At 37.4% G+C, this 15,182-nt stretch overlaps 1 protein-coding gene across 5 annotated transcripts in view; it reads left to right on the top strand.

Moving 5' to 3' along the window:
• Kcnj16 (potassium inwardly rectifying channel subfamily J member 16) overlaps nt 1-15,182 on the top strand; it is a 62,804-nt gene that overhangs the window by 29,821 nt on the left and 17,801 nt on the right. Inside the window, exon 1 of one of the 5 annotated variants that reach the window (XM_063258714.1) lies at nt 7,108-7,295. The exons of the other annotated variants lie outside the window; for them this stretch is intronic. The gene's annotated coding sequence lies outside the window, so the exon portion shown is untranslated. Of the gene's footprint in view, nt 1-7,107; nt 7,296-15,182 lie in introns of those variants that run through there. 5 annotated transcript variants of the gene reach the window in all.

Here is a 15,182-nt window from a genome sequence, read left to right as displayed (position 1 = left end):
TTTAATTTCCTGTGGAATTCATAAAACCGTCTGGTTGGATGTCTGTCACTCTTCCACTGTTGCGATGCAACATCAAAAAGGCATTAAGAAATTTGAGTCTGTGGGAGGAAATATGTTGCTATCAATTCAGAATTAACTACATCCTCACAAATAAAAGTATAGAGAGAAACACTATAAAAACACCTCATGAAAACAACTGTTGAGAGGGAACTTTAATAAATAACAAGCTCCTTGAACATAGGTGTCTCATTAGGTATACAAACACCAGGCTTGCTAACTTTTAATGTTTTCCTTCTGTTCATTGTTTTCATTTCGATTCATAATCTTGACTGTTGCTATGGAGTAAATAACACCTGCTATAACACCCCCTGTCTGCAGGTTTCCACTTCACTAGGAGAAAGGGAACAGAGTGAAAGAATGCATCCTGTCTAAATGGAAATTCTAAGACTATAATAGATGCATGAGTTTAACCATAAATGTTATTTTATGAAAAACAGTAGTCTTTTCTTTTAAAATCCTTGGAATAGACCAGACAGCCCAGGGACACAAAGGTCAATATTCCCAAAGGTTTAGAAAACTTAATGTAGAAAGTAGAGCTCAAATTGCCTTCTCATTAGCAGCATGACCTTCCCAAGTTAGGTAGCTTCTCTCTGCCTCCTTTCCAACAACTTTGAATATTATCTATGCCATAGAAGTTATTTAATCTCTTTTGATATGGTACCTGGCACATAGGAAACACAAGCTAAATGGAGGTGCAATTTTTATTAGCTCTATTTTAGAGGGGGAGGAAATTCTGGATAGAAGACGTGAAAGTGGTTTAATAGTTAAACACAGAGTGACATCCCTAATGACTAAATTCCAAGGAGCACAGGTTTGTGCTGAGGTTTTAAGAAAAATGCAAGCCACTTGCCAATTTTGTGTTGAGGAAAGTGGCACAAAGTTGCAATATCAAAGTTGTAGTTCAGGTGACTTATATCACCCCTGATCTTTGACCGGTGTTGTTCCACTATTAGCTTTTAGACACTGGCCTCATCCCTCAGATGAACCCAGTCTCTGTGGATTGGTGAGGTAGTTGAGGTCAGGGAAAGTATGCTGGGATGGGCTGACATGAGGGTAATGAGGGTCCGGAAGACTTAGCGCCAGGGACATTCTATTATGTTTACATGGTATAATAAAGACAAAACATTGCACATTTTGATCTTTTAAATACAGCTACATCAAAACATCTGCTTTTAGATGACTTTGCCCAATGGCTTCATCTGCCCTATCACCACTGTTGCTTTTACCAAAGTAGAAATTGCTATATGTGTAGTTGAGTTCCAGTCAAACACTACACACATTGAAGAGACACTGATTGCTTTATAGTGTTACCTGATTTATCTCTCATACTTTCCATTTTTGAAGGGGTAGGGGAAAAAGGAGTACAATAGCTAAATCTGAGTTTGTGTAGGTAAATATCAGAGATAAGATTCACACAGAATAAATCTGATTTCAAGTATGAGTTCTAACTGATTAAGAAAAAACATTATATGGTTTACATAACAATAAGTAATATATCTGGAGTGGCAAATTGTGATAAGATCATGCCGAGATGGTTGGAAGATGTAGACCATCAGAACATGAATTTAAATTGCCTTTAAGAAGCAGGACCACCAATATCACATTGGGTGGAGACACCATGGAACCCAAGATCACGAAGGCAGAATCATGTGCTGTTCTTGCCACCTTCCCAGGATTACTGTCCTGATTTTTCCTCAAGGATCCCTCAGAAAACTCATATCCACTCTGAGATGTTTTCCTTTGTGTTTTAAGTTTGACCTATGTTCAGAATTACAAAATGAATATGAAAATTAGCTAAAATAAAGAATACAAAATGAATATGAAAATTAGCTAAAATAAAGAAAAATAGTGGAATGACAAAGGTCCATATATTATTGCAGCATGAGGTAGGAGGGTCTGTCCTGTTGGAATAACAAATCATTTTTTAAATTTTAATTAGAAGATTCAGGGGGCTGGGGATTTAGCTCAGCGGCATAAGCACCTGCCTTGCAAGCAGGCAGTTGTGAGTTCGATCCCTGGTACCGATAAAAACGAAAAAGACAAAAAAAAAAAAAAAAAAAAAAAAAAGAAGATTCAAATATTTTGCCTTTATTGAGAAGTTGAAATCTTGCTGATACTGTTTCTTTTCAATCCTTTTGGACAGATTTTCACCACTGTCAATCCCACAGTATTGGGGTTAATACTATGTACAAGTTAATGATAAATAACACCAAATAAGTTCTTTTAACATCTTAGCATTAAAAGCCAGCTTCAGAGTTACTTGCTTTCATCTCCTAACAAATGCAGGAGATGCTTCTGTAAATTTCTAAAACCAACTTTCCAAATCTGGTAAATAATCTCAGTCTTCAGCTTTTAGAGATACTAATAGTAAAAATATTCTTTTTCACACGGACTTAAGCCTACATCCCTTCGAATTCTCTAAACAAATTCACGCCTACCCTCTGTGATAGAGCAGTGTCCCCTCCCTAGTGTGTGAATGTGCAGTGCTATACATCTACATGCAAAAGTCTCAGCTACCTGGAGCCAAGTCATCTCCTAATTATTTCAGGTCGTGTAGGTCACCCAATACAGCTGGTCCTTAGTAAAGGTTTTGAATGTGCAAATGCACATCTTTTAGATTTCCTTTAGCATTCTTCTTCCTGATATTCTGTTCACATTACAGAGAATTCTCTCAAGAAACGAGATACCCAGAAGCCAGCATTACTCTGCAGATATGAAATATCTCCAATTAAACAAACTTTTATTACTTTCACTGGGAATATGGTGGGGATGAAAAATTATTTTTGTTGAATCACTGCCTTGGTTTTTTGGGAAAGATGTTTTCTTCAGTTTATTTGACACTGTTCTTGACTCATTGCTTGTCTTTGCTAGGTTTCTGGGCTAAACATGGGATCAGCTTTTAGTGAATCAGTACCCAAACTTCTCTGTCTGTAACGCCTCAAATCTTAGAATTGAGGATGTTTGATGTTACATTCCTTTCCTGCTCTGTGTTCTGAGATGGATCATTGCTTAAAGATCCCAAGTAAGTGGCTTTAATGTACAACTCAGGTTATTGACCAGCATTTATCGTAGTTAACCCCAGTCCAGGGAACTAGGCTTTGCCTTTTCTTTTCCTGAGCTTATATCCAAAGACTCATCCTTACCCTGATTTTACCTTCAAAAGATATTTTGCTCAAGTCAGCTTAAAATATTAGTGATTGATTGCAAGAAGTTTTTCATGACCTCTCTCTTGCACTATTTTTACCGGAGTAACCCCGAAGCAATCCATCTAGATAGACATCAGTTCTTTGTCTTTAAAGTGGGGCTGATATTGATACTTGATTCTCAGGTTTGGTGGGAGAGTTAAATAAACTCCTAGTTATTAAGAATATGGCACTTAATAGCAGTTTTACCTCTGGCTAGGGATTGTGCCTGGCCCTTAAGCATTCACCGTCTGGAGATTTTTATCCCCAGGCCCTTCCATCCCAGGGTCTTGGTAACTTTTTGACAAATGTGTTTGATGAGCTAATACCTGCATATCTTATTATATAGGTACTATCTGAGCTCACATCTCTGAGATTCCCAATTCTGTATCTTTCCTTCCTTCCATTCCTTGTTCTCTTTTCTGTAGAGTTTGTAGAGCCTTGCCACTCTTTTCTGTCTACACTAACCTCCTAAGCTCCAATAGCTCCATTGCGTTATAAGGGCCCTATAATCTCAGAACTTCCACATACCTGGAAAATACATCCCTATAGTGGCCATCCTAAATTTTTGGCTTTACAATTTGGCTTTGCAATTGACTGTTATATCGCCTATCAATCCATATGCCTCAGATTTGATACTTAGGTAGGCATGACTATCTTCTTTCTAAATAAATACTCTCAGATCTTGCAAAGCATTCTTTGGTCTCTAGAGCCACAAGCAAGGTGCTATGAGCTGCTTTTCACACCAACTAGCTTTTTGTTCACAGTAGCAATGATCTTCAAGGATGGGAGACTCAGAACACTGAATATCTTCCATCCACCATGCTAGAAGATATACCTCTCTGCATAGAAGACACAATTTTCCCTGAAAAATTCTGAGCTCTAGTGATACCGGTGGAAATAGATGATTTATCCTTGTATCCTTGTACAGTTCCTTTGGAAATGAAGATGGAAATGTACCCCCTCAGGTTGCAAAAAAATCCTAAGGTTTATTTATTTATTTTTAATTGACAAGTGAAAATTTCATATATTAATTGTTATAGGAAATGGTTTTAAAAATATGGATACATTATAGAATGGCATTACCTCACATACCATTAATATTGTTACAGTGAGAAAACTTAAAATCTATTTTCTTAGCAGTTTTCAAGAATGCAACAAATGCAGTACTCTTGTGGGTTTGAACTCATTCCTCCTATGTGACCCAAATCTTACATAATTTGAACAACAGAAATTCAGGTATTCTTTCATCTGTGGTTTTATCCAGTGAACATACCTCCTTGCTTACAGTTTTGGTATGAATTCTCTTTATTTTACCAATGCTGTGCTGACATCGACATAAAGTCCATTTGTGGGGGGTCTTTATTTTCCACCCCCATCCTTTTTGTATCTGATAATCAATGCTAAAATAATTGGAATACAAGTCTGGTCAACATCAAAAGTGTCCTTGAGAAAATCAAGCTGATTTTCTTTGTTCCTCAGCAAAAATAACCTTCAGCTATTCACAAACAGCTTGTCTGTAGTTGAGATTAGAATGTCTCCAACTAATCAGGAACCTAACCCATACACCTGTGTCTGCACACACACACACACACACACACACACACACACACACACACACACTGTTTTCCACCAATAAGTCTCTTTGATTGGTGTTAATTCCTCCTAATACTCAAGTTCTGACTGCAGGAGAAGTTCATGCCAAGAGAGTTCTGTGTACTTTGGATCTATGCAGGAGGAAGCTTTATCCTTACTGCTTTCCTCAGGATGCTCGGTGACATCACCATACTGGATTTGTTTATCTTCATGTTAGAACATTTTGGCCTAATTCCAAAGGGCATCCAGAGACTAGAAGCCTTTCTTCCAGTCCGCCCACTGTCTGTGCAGCCTCACATTTGGAAACATCTTTCTCTGTGAGAAGCCATCACTCGATCAGCTCTCATGGAAAGCATGCTGCCCAGGTGTGGGCTTCATTTAGACTCTTTTTTGTTATCACTTTATATTCTTAATGGTTTCGTTTGGTTAGGATTTGCTGGTCAACTTCTTTTGCTTGTTTATAGTGCTGCATACATCAAGGGCTGATACTTGAAGTAGAGTAGAATAGATGTGTTTTAGGAAAACTTTAGCACCACTTCTAGGACTGAAATACCTCCTATAGTCTAGTGTCTGTAATGATGGATAGTATATAACCTTCAATCTAGAGACCTGGCTCTAGCTTTATACATAAAACTATGCACATCTATGGATATGACATTAACTTTCACTTGCCATTTATAATTAACTTCAGAGAGTTGGATTGCAATCCTAGCTCTTTGGGCAGCTCTCTGACATATAGTAAACTGCTTAATTGCTCTAAGATTTAACTTATTAATTTATAGAACATAAAATCTGTAATAAAACTTGGTTTTTAGGTTTTGTATTAGTATGTTGATGGTATTTGACACTAAGCTCCTCAAAGAAGAGATCAGGCAGTATGGGTCGGAGTTGGAGGAGTAAATGTCATGAAAAGCAGAAGCTGGAAGCACACAGAGAAATCCTGATTGCATCACCATTTGCTTACAGGCTGCCCTTCAAGGTTACACCACACCATCTACTTCCCTGTAGTTGACTTCCTGGCCAGTAGTGCATAGAGTTGAAATTCTGTTCCCATTCATTCAAATGCGAACAGAGTTCACAAAGAATCTTACTCAGTAAAGAGTGAATGCACAGACATGCAGATGGTGTTGCAATGTTGAGGTAACCCTGACCTCCAGGACCCCAAATCCTAGGAGAACATGGGGGGATGTGAGGTGGGACAGGCCTTGAACTTCTTTGGTTTTTATGAGATATGAATAGCATTTAGCTAAATATGAATAACAGGACAAGTATTTCCTTCTTCTATTATGTGTTACTTCTTAATAGTTTGTGAATAAGGCATCTGGCACACCACTCACAACCTGATGATTGGTTGCTAACTTTTTTTTTCTTTTTTTAATCGGTACTGGGGATTGAACTCACAACCGCCTGCTTGCAAGGCAGATGCTTATGCTGCTGAGCTAAATCCCCAGCCCACTAACTTTTTTTTTCAATGAGGACATCTAGTCTGTCTTTTGTATAAGAAAGTTATATAACATTTGGAGCTATAAATGCCAATGAAGTTTATACTTCTCAGTGAAAGAGCTGATATTTCTTTCCCTGACTCTAAACTCTATGAATGGAAAAAAAATAGTTTTCATTTATAGCATAATTTTTCCATTGATACTTTTAAATTTTACCATACCCCCAAAGCTTACCAGTGGAATGAATTTTTCATAAAAAGATGTCTATTATTCAAGATGGCATTTTGATTAATTTGAAGAAAAAGGTAATTTTATTATCACAGAACTCATTTACCTCCTCCCTGGCCCCTTTTTCAATCTACCTCAAATCAAGAGTCCATGTGATTTACAGTTAAAATTACAATAAATAATCTTTAATAAAATCAGCAGTTAAAACCTAATTGAATTTTCAAATTATATTGGAAATCTTTTTTTATATGACTATGCTATATACATTTTTGTCTAAGAAATAACTTTTAATTTATGAGTGGGAAATCAAACCCAGCACTATTCAAATCTTCTTAAGCCTATTGGGTGCTGGCTAAATTAGCTCAAGGAATTAAAGTTCAAATTCTTGAACTACTTTTTGCCCAACTATCCAGAATCTTTCCCTTGATTACACATTTTTCATCTGTCAGCTTGAACTCAAGGAATGGAAATCATTTTGAATAAGCTGCAATGCACATAAATGAGATGTTCTTTCAAGATCCTCGGATGTACTCTAAGTCAAGTGCAATTCCGTTTCTTGCTTTCTTTTTGTCTTTTCTATGATCCCAGCCTCCTTCGTTAGCCTAGGAAACACCAACTACAAGCACGAAGTTCTGGGAAGTGCTGCTGTGTGGATGCTAGGAAAGGTTTTTAATGCCGCCATCTCCCTTTGGAATTCAGTAGCATCATCCCTTCACTGATAACTACTCCACCAGAGAGGTCTCCATTCCCAGAAAACTGTCCTTGCAGTCTATTTGTGGTAGACTTGGTAAGTTTGAGCCCCTTAATGGCAATCGTCACAGACCTCATAATACTTCAGATATGGTTAAATATTAATTGATTGCATTAAAGAATATACAAAAGTGATATCTATGATCCTTCCCTGACCATTACAGGCATTGCAAGATATGACTAAATAATTCAGAGATGCTTACAGATACCCTTTATTGTGAGGTTTAAGGGAAAACTACTCCCATACCCCCAGATTCATTTCCCTTGATCATCACATGAATATTTCAGTCTGAGAAATATTGGGATATAGCATTTCCCTTTAGAAGGAAGTTATCACTGTTTTGGGTTGCTACTGCTTTCACAGATAATGAAACATTCATAGATAATGAAATTCATATCTTCTAAATCAGGAAAGATTTATTTATTTTTTTTTTCTTTGGCACAGCTATACTGGAATCAAAAGTCTAAGCAGAGGAGAAAGTATAGAAAATTAGATGTATGGGCATCCAACTGTCTATCAAATAGATTTACACTTCACAACTACTTATGTCTTCTAGTATCTATCACAAGTGGCTATGCTTTCCTGCCAAGGGACCTTGAAAAGGCACACGCTGATAGAAAACTCATACTGTGTGACAGGCAGGAACAGCTTAATGTACTGTCTCAAGAGTCAGTCTATCTGGATCTTTCTAGGAGAATCTTTTGTCTTTTACTTTAAGGTCTTCTCAATTATCTTTATTCACCGAGGAAGTGGGAATTGAGCCAAGAACCAATAACACTTGCTGTATCCCCCCCCACCATAAAGATGCCCCGAGTTTCTATTTTGACAGTTTAAAACAGAGACGCAATCATTTAAAGGTCAGAGAAGTTGTAGAAACTATCCAGGGAGTTCCTGGTCTACAAGCAAAGCAGTGATTCCCGGCAGATGGAGTAGACTAATAAATAGACACTCTCTAAATTGCCAAACAGGGCAGTTCACAAGCAGTTCTCACAAATAGGAAAATAGCAACAGAGATAGTATTTGGATTTTGAAATACTATAAATACCAAACTTTGAGAAAATTAAAAGTCACATTCACATATGCTTTCCATAAATCGCATTTGTTTTTGGAATGAACAATTCGAATGAAATAAAGAGACTCTCAAATGACACTAAATTGGAAGTATTAAAGGTTAGTCATAGGTAACCTGGCATTTGGAACCAATGCAAAAAAATGTGGTTGTCAAAAATGTGCCATAATAAAATGTGAGTGCTGAGTACCACATGACTTTGTGGTACTTGCAGCACTTCTGGGCAGTTTTGTCATGTCTTCCTGAAGGTTATGAAAGTTGAGGCAATTAGATGTTAAAGTGAATTCTTTAAAAAAATAGTCTGGAAAATATCCATCTTACAATTCACATTAGAAAACACGCTAGCAATCCACTCTTTTCCCGTAGGAATCTGTATTTAAATGATAACATTGATCTGCGTATGGGGATTCCACGTTCTATCACTATTTGATTCAGTTGTGAATGTAATTGTAGGTACAAGTCATACTGTGATTAAATACTTACCCAATACTGCTTTCTATGAGAGGAGGTTTGGGATCATCACTTTGTTTTGCTTTCGTAAGTAGTCTAGTGATCTGCATTTCCAGATAAACAAACATTAAGCTCTAAAAGGGTTGATTAACTTGCACAAAAATGTGAAGTCTTACTAGTTATTAAGCAAACACATGAACTCAGATTCACATCTACCAGAATCTAGTCTCAATTCTTAAGATTTTAAGTCAGTAAGTCTCAGGCTTGAGTATGCTTAAGAATCTACTGGGGCAATCAAGGAAGAGTGACTGAGGGGTGTCCCAAGGTTTCACAAGTATCAGATAGACCCTTGACATTTGAAAGAGAGTTGTGACAACACTTCAGGGAACACTGCCATACTATCCTGCCTGTGGGACCTTTATGTGAGATAGTGGAGTTCATTACATGTATTTATTAAGAATTGTAGCCAGGCATGGTGACATGCTCCTGAAATTGCCGCACTCTGGGAGGCTGAGGCAAGAAGACGGCAAGGTCAAGTCCAGTCTGATAACATAGTTATATAATGAGACCTTGTCTCAGAATAAAAACATCAAGTAATCTGGGGATGCAACACAGTGTGATGGCCCAGATCCGATGCTCTGTACCAGACACACACACACACACACACACACAGATACATTAAAAAAATTGGCTAGGGTCATCTATGTAAGCAAATGTATATCCCAAATCCATAATTGCCCTCTTCTAAATGCATATATTTAAAGTCTTTTTTGTTTTTTATTTTGTACTGGGAGTCGAACTCAAGACCTTGCACTTGTCAGGCAGGCGCTTGTGCTGTTGAGCTACATCTCCAGCCCAAAGGACTATTTCTTTGGGTTTAAAATCTGTTGGTGTAAATTATATATATATATATGCAAACGGCATGCTTTTCCACATTTTCTTTCTAAAATTGTTTTAAAATATTCAGATAAAATATTCCTAAACCAAACTTTGCTACACCATTTCCACACTGAGGATCCTAGAAGTTTTGTGTGGTCTGGAATGGGGATTGGAGAGAAAGGGGGCACTGAGACAGGGCCCCCTCGGTGATGCCTGTTTGGTTCCAATGCTGAGTGACCCAGCCCTGATTTGTTACCAGCTGCTTTCGTGATTTCACCAATTGGTCTCCAGTGGCCAAGTCTGATTCGACTCCTTTGTCCCCCCAACCCCTTGTTTTAAATGAGATCTGGTTTTACTTAGAGGAATTAAATGTCACTGTATTTGTTTCTGTGAATTGCTCCAACAAAAATTACAGCATCAATGTCTGACTTTAATGTCTGTAAGACTGTCTGCCTCTTTGGGCTATTTATAGCTGCCTTTTAAAAGGTCTAATAAATGCTTTTAGATTGCTATTGGTTTGTTTTCTTTTTTACAGAGCCTCAGACTTGGTACATTTCAAAGTAGCAAGCTGAAAATAGCTATTTTCTTTTCTTCTTTCTTTTTTTGCTAAACACATGCAGTTCTATTGTAAAATTTTGGAAATAAAGATATGTAAATAGAGGAAAAAGGAGAAAAAGTTTAATCATACCAAGCCAATATCACAGCTAATATTTTACTGTATATCACTGTCTTTTCTCGTTTAAATGTTTTAATTTTTAAAATCATACTGTGCTCCAGTTGTTATGTAATTTTAAAAAATGCATTAAACAATTGGTTTAAAATTTTTTTCTGTTAGTTTTCCACTTCCTCACTTTTGATGATCACAGAGTAATTATATGATTATAGCATTAACTATTAGCCAATTCCACATGTATTAGACAGCCAACTTAAAGCCAAAAATTTTGTCACTACAAATAGACTTCCAAAGTAGTCAAGCTTTTTTGTTCATTTATGTAGTTTATTCTTCATTCATTCTTCAGAATGGTTTTTCACATGTGGAATTGCTGGTTTGAAGTATATAACAAATTTATCGAATATTATCACATGTAGCTAAGTGAGCTTTAGAAATAGTTCAGATTAAATACAGCAATACAGATACTTGAGAATGTCTTTTTAAAAAGGCAATTTAATAACATGCACTGAGACTAAAGGAGTGACTTTGATAATAAACAGGCTTTAAAATTTTAATTAAACACTAATTCTGGGTATGGATGTTTTCAACTCCAGCTTGTTCAGAACAGAGCTGTGTGGCATAGAGAGCTGTGTGGCAAACTGTTATACTGGAATCTATAGTTACTCCTGAGAAAGCCTGTAAATAAAAAACATTTAAAAAATTTGTCTATAACCTGCCAACTATAGGACAAGATAGGGAGAGTAAATGGAAGGAATTGATTTCTGCTATTTGAAAAACTCAGATGTCATGGAACACTGGTTATTTTATTAGGACTGAAATTTCCTTGGAATATATTTTGGCTTTGTAGGGTTCAATTTTTATTCATTCATTTCTTCAAAGTAAAATCAGTAAATATCTGAATGCCACATCTTGCATTAGCTGCTGTGAGTGTAGTGGGAAATAGGAAGTTGTGGTTCTTTTCTCACAGAGTTTACAGTCTATCCCATGGAGTAACCAAGGAACTCTTTGTGCAATCATCCATCTTTTGTGTTAGGACAGGATTTGGTGAACTTTCCTGTAAAGAACCAAAAGTAAGATAATAGCGAAGATAGTAAATGTTTTAGGTTTTCTGGACCACGTGGTCTCTGTTACAACCATTGAACTCTGCGGGTTTGAGTGATGTAGGAGAGAAAAGATTTTCCCTTTACCCACTGAGGGTTCAATAAATAAGTCTATAAAATAAAGAGATGATACCAAGAGAAAGAATATGTAGATGGCATATATGCATATATATGCATTATGTGTATCACAAAAAAGAATGAATTCCAAAAATCGTGAGATTTAATTGTTCACAACCCTATTCAAGGAGACATGGGAAGCATCTTAAGGAAAAATAAATGATTCAGGTAATAATGAGTGGGTCCATAAAAGCATAGGTGACTATTTGTGACAAAGTGTATTGGATGTGGTCTGGGCCTACAATTTTCTTTCCTGCAACACAAGTTAACTTCCTGCACTTGAGGAAATCTAGGGGAAAGAGTCAGTGGTAATCGAGTTAGTATTTTTTTGAAATATCTGTCCATAGGTAGATAAGAGGAACCCAAAGGAGCCCTTAACATCCACTGTCCTTCAAGTTCCCTCACTTCAAATTAGTCAGCATTCCGAAGTGGCACATTCATGAACTCGTCCAGCAAAATGTGTAACCAGTGCAGTATAAAAACTGGATTCACTGTGTTCCAAGAAATCTTTATTTACAAAAGCAATTAGTAACTCAGGTTTGGGGGTCAAGCTGTCATTTTTGGAGCTCTGTATTAGTGAAAGGCAGATGCAGTGCAGAGCTATGTGTATACAGAATAGCAAAAAGAGTAGTAGAAGGTGCTTTAAACAGAAGGGCAAAGAAGTCAAGAGTATGGGATACCAATTATGCAGTTTTAATGTGAAGACTCTGGAGGATTTGGAGTTTGTTTATTCTGCAGAGCTAGAATCCAATCCATGACCTTAACAGTGCTAGGCAAGCACTCTACAGTTGAACTATACCCTTAGCCCTGACACTGGAATTTTAATGCTTTAATTTTTTTAAAAAATAGAATAAACTGAAGCAAGGGCAAAATGATAGGAAGTTTTTGAAGTGGACCACTGAAGACACGGTCCATTGAAAACGTGGCAATTTTGACAACAGAGAGGAACAGCTAAGTAAGTACTTGGGAGATGACACAATGTATTAGAACCTGCTGATAGTATGCGTAACAGGATGTTATGGTTTACGGTCGACATCCCCCAAACCTCATGCATTAAAAGGTTGTGCTTTTGAAGGGTCCCTGAGTCATGGGGGTGCCACAGATAAATGTCTGGGTAGGAGGCGAGCTTTGTTCAAAAGCAGTAGGTCCCTAGCAATGGAGTCTAGAAATACATGTCTCCCTCTTGGATTCCTCTTGTCTTCTCTCTCTGTTTACCAGCTGCTATGATATGAGCAGATTTCCTCCTCTGCATTCTTCTACAAGGCTGTTTCCTGTTTTGGGACTGCCAAATATGGGCTAGAACTTCTAAAATTGTGAGCCAAAATAAACCTCTCCTCCTTTAAACTGAGGATGTCAGGTTTTGTGTTCAAGGGACAAGAAAATGACTTCAGGTAGAGGAAAGGTCGATTAGAACATACTCTTACACAGAGAAGACATTTTAAAAATGTACCTTCAAATGAGTTTTGACTAACTTTTGTTATGCAAGCAAACACATTGTCGTTGATTAACCCAATGACAGAAGAAAATATAGAAAACATATTACAGAGCTTATTGCATAGAAGGAATTATGGACAGAGAGATCCTGATTCATAAGTGGAAAGAAAGATAAAGCAAAATGAAAATATGCTCTTAAGGACTGTCTGCTAAGAAATTATGACCTGTGTCATTCTCCTTGATTACACAGGTGTATGCCCCATCTAACACAGGCCTCATGGCTCCTGATAGTTTGCTGAAATAATAACACTTAACATATTTGTATCATTTCCTTAAGATTCTGTCAGTTTTAATTGAGGAATTCTGATTGGTTACTCCAAGGATACTGTTGCTGGAAAAAGAAATACAAATAGTAAGAGTTTATATCAGTTACATCTGACTGCATCATGTTTATTCTAACCACCTATTTTCATAGCTAATTGTTGAAATGATTTCCTAGTTCACCCCTCTCTGTGTTCTCTTCAATTTCTGCAAGTAATGCTCTATTAGCCCAAGTGACCTCCACAAAATTACTGAACCAAGTCCTCAATTCAGGTGTTTCAACAGTTTGCACTGTTCTTGGGAGATTAAAGACCCAAAACTTTAATCCTTTCCATAAAATCTTTATACTCTGGATCTCTTTAGCTTCAACTCTCTCCTCCTCCAGCCTGGCACACATTCAGTTCTTTGAAAACATGCCTTTTTGAATCTTGGGGTCATAGAAACTTGGTAAATGCCTATTGCTCTTCTTAGGAGAGTTTTTCTTTCTCTTGTATTTAATAGTTGGCTCAATTTCATTTTTCACACCATCGCTGGATATCTATCTCTCAGACAAGATAACTAATTGTGATAGGCAATTAGAGGAGAGATAGTTATTCTGGTTAGGGATTAAAAACATACTATAAATGAAGAGAGTTTCCAAGGTGCTCACTGATAAAATTTTCGGAGCAGAAGGGAACTATCTGATAGAATTTTTGGTGCAGCTAAAAAGATAAGAAGTATGAAATAAAAGTGGCCTTTATTTTAAGAATTTGGGGAGAGACTCCATGACCCTCTGGGGTCTGGCTTTCAGCCAGACGCATGGAGTGGGGGCATACATGTAGCTTAGGTTTGGGGTGGTGCCTAAGGGGCATTACTAATGTTACTGGTAGCCCATTGGTATTCATTTTGCGCCACAGGTAAATTGCCTAGGGGTGGGAAAGGTGACCTCAAGATAGAGCCCTTGGTTCCACCTCCCAGGCTTCACCGGCTACAGTGTCCCATCTGGGACAAAATCCTTTCACTAGCTATTGTCCTCTTTAATACAATATCACTCATTCCTTGAAAAAAAAATTCTTTGGAGATAAACCAACTGTTGTCCCTATGATCTAAAGAAATATAATGGGGCTTAAAGATATTTGTAATATGATGATGTTAAGCAACTAAGATACAATAGAACAATTACTAAAATCCAATTGTTTTTTCTCTGCAGTCATGACTTTTATCAGTTCAACTGTTAGATTGTCTTGTGGAGTTTGGTCTACATCTCTTGGTGGCAGGAGGTTAATACATCAGGCTTAGAATGATCCCTCCACATCAAAGTGGCCAGACTGGGGCTAGAAGGCAGGCTACTATGTAAACAGGTGAAACCAGGTGATGGGTTAGTAAAGCCTGAATTCAATGCTGAAACTCAGATAAATTCCTGTGATGATAGGTTCTTTTGAGAACTAGGTCTTAAAATTAGCTTAGAACATGAGACACAGCAGCCAAATTATACCTATAAATAGCAAAAGCCTTAACAACCAGATAGTGATTGTGTCTTAAACAAACAAAACAGGATCTGGAAACGGGTCTGAGCTGGAGAGTTCCTCCCCAGGGCTAGGTGTGAAGAGCTTGCACTCAATTTGAATGCTGAAGTCACAGGAACTTGGTAAATGCCTATTCCTCCTCTGATGGCTTTGTGAAAAACCAACCTTCCTCCTTCCTCCCTTTGCTTCTTGGAACTGGTACTTTGTGTTGCTTTCTTTATAGTAGTCAGGACTGCACTGCTTATCATATTTATTGATGTACAACTCTAGCATGCATACTCCACAACCAAAGGTGGGATTCTGTATTCCACAGCTGGAAATGAGTGGGCATGGGGTGCAGATTTGCCGTAAAAAGTGCATTCAAAGGAAAAAGAG

The sequence above is a fragment of the Cavia porcellus genome, unplaced genomic scaffold (genome assembly GCF_034190915.1).
Source record: "Cavia porcellus strain 051 isolate PalLab524CR breed Dunkin Hartley unplaced genomic scaffold, mCavPor4.1 scaffold_12, whole genome shotgun sequence".
Classification (NCBI taxonomy): domain Eukaryota; kingdom Metazoa; phylum Chordata; class Mammalia; order Rodentia; family Caviidae; genus Cavia; species Cavia porcellus.
This window is presented reverse-complemented; position numbering and strand designations above follow the sequence as displayed.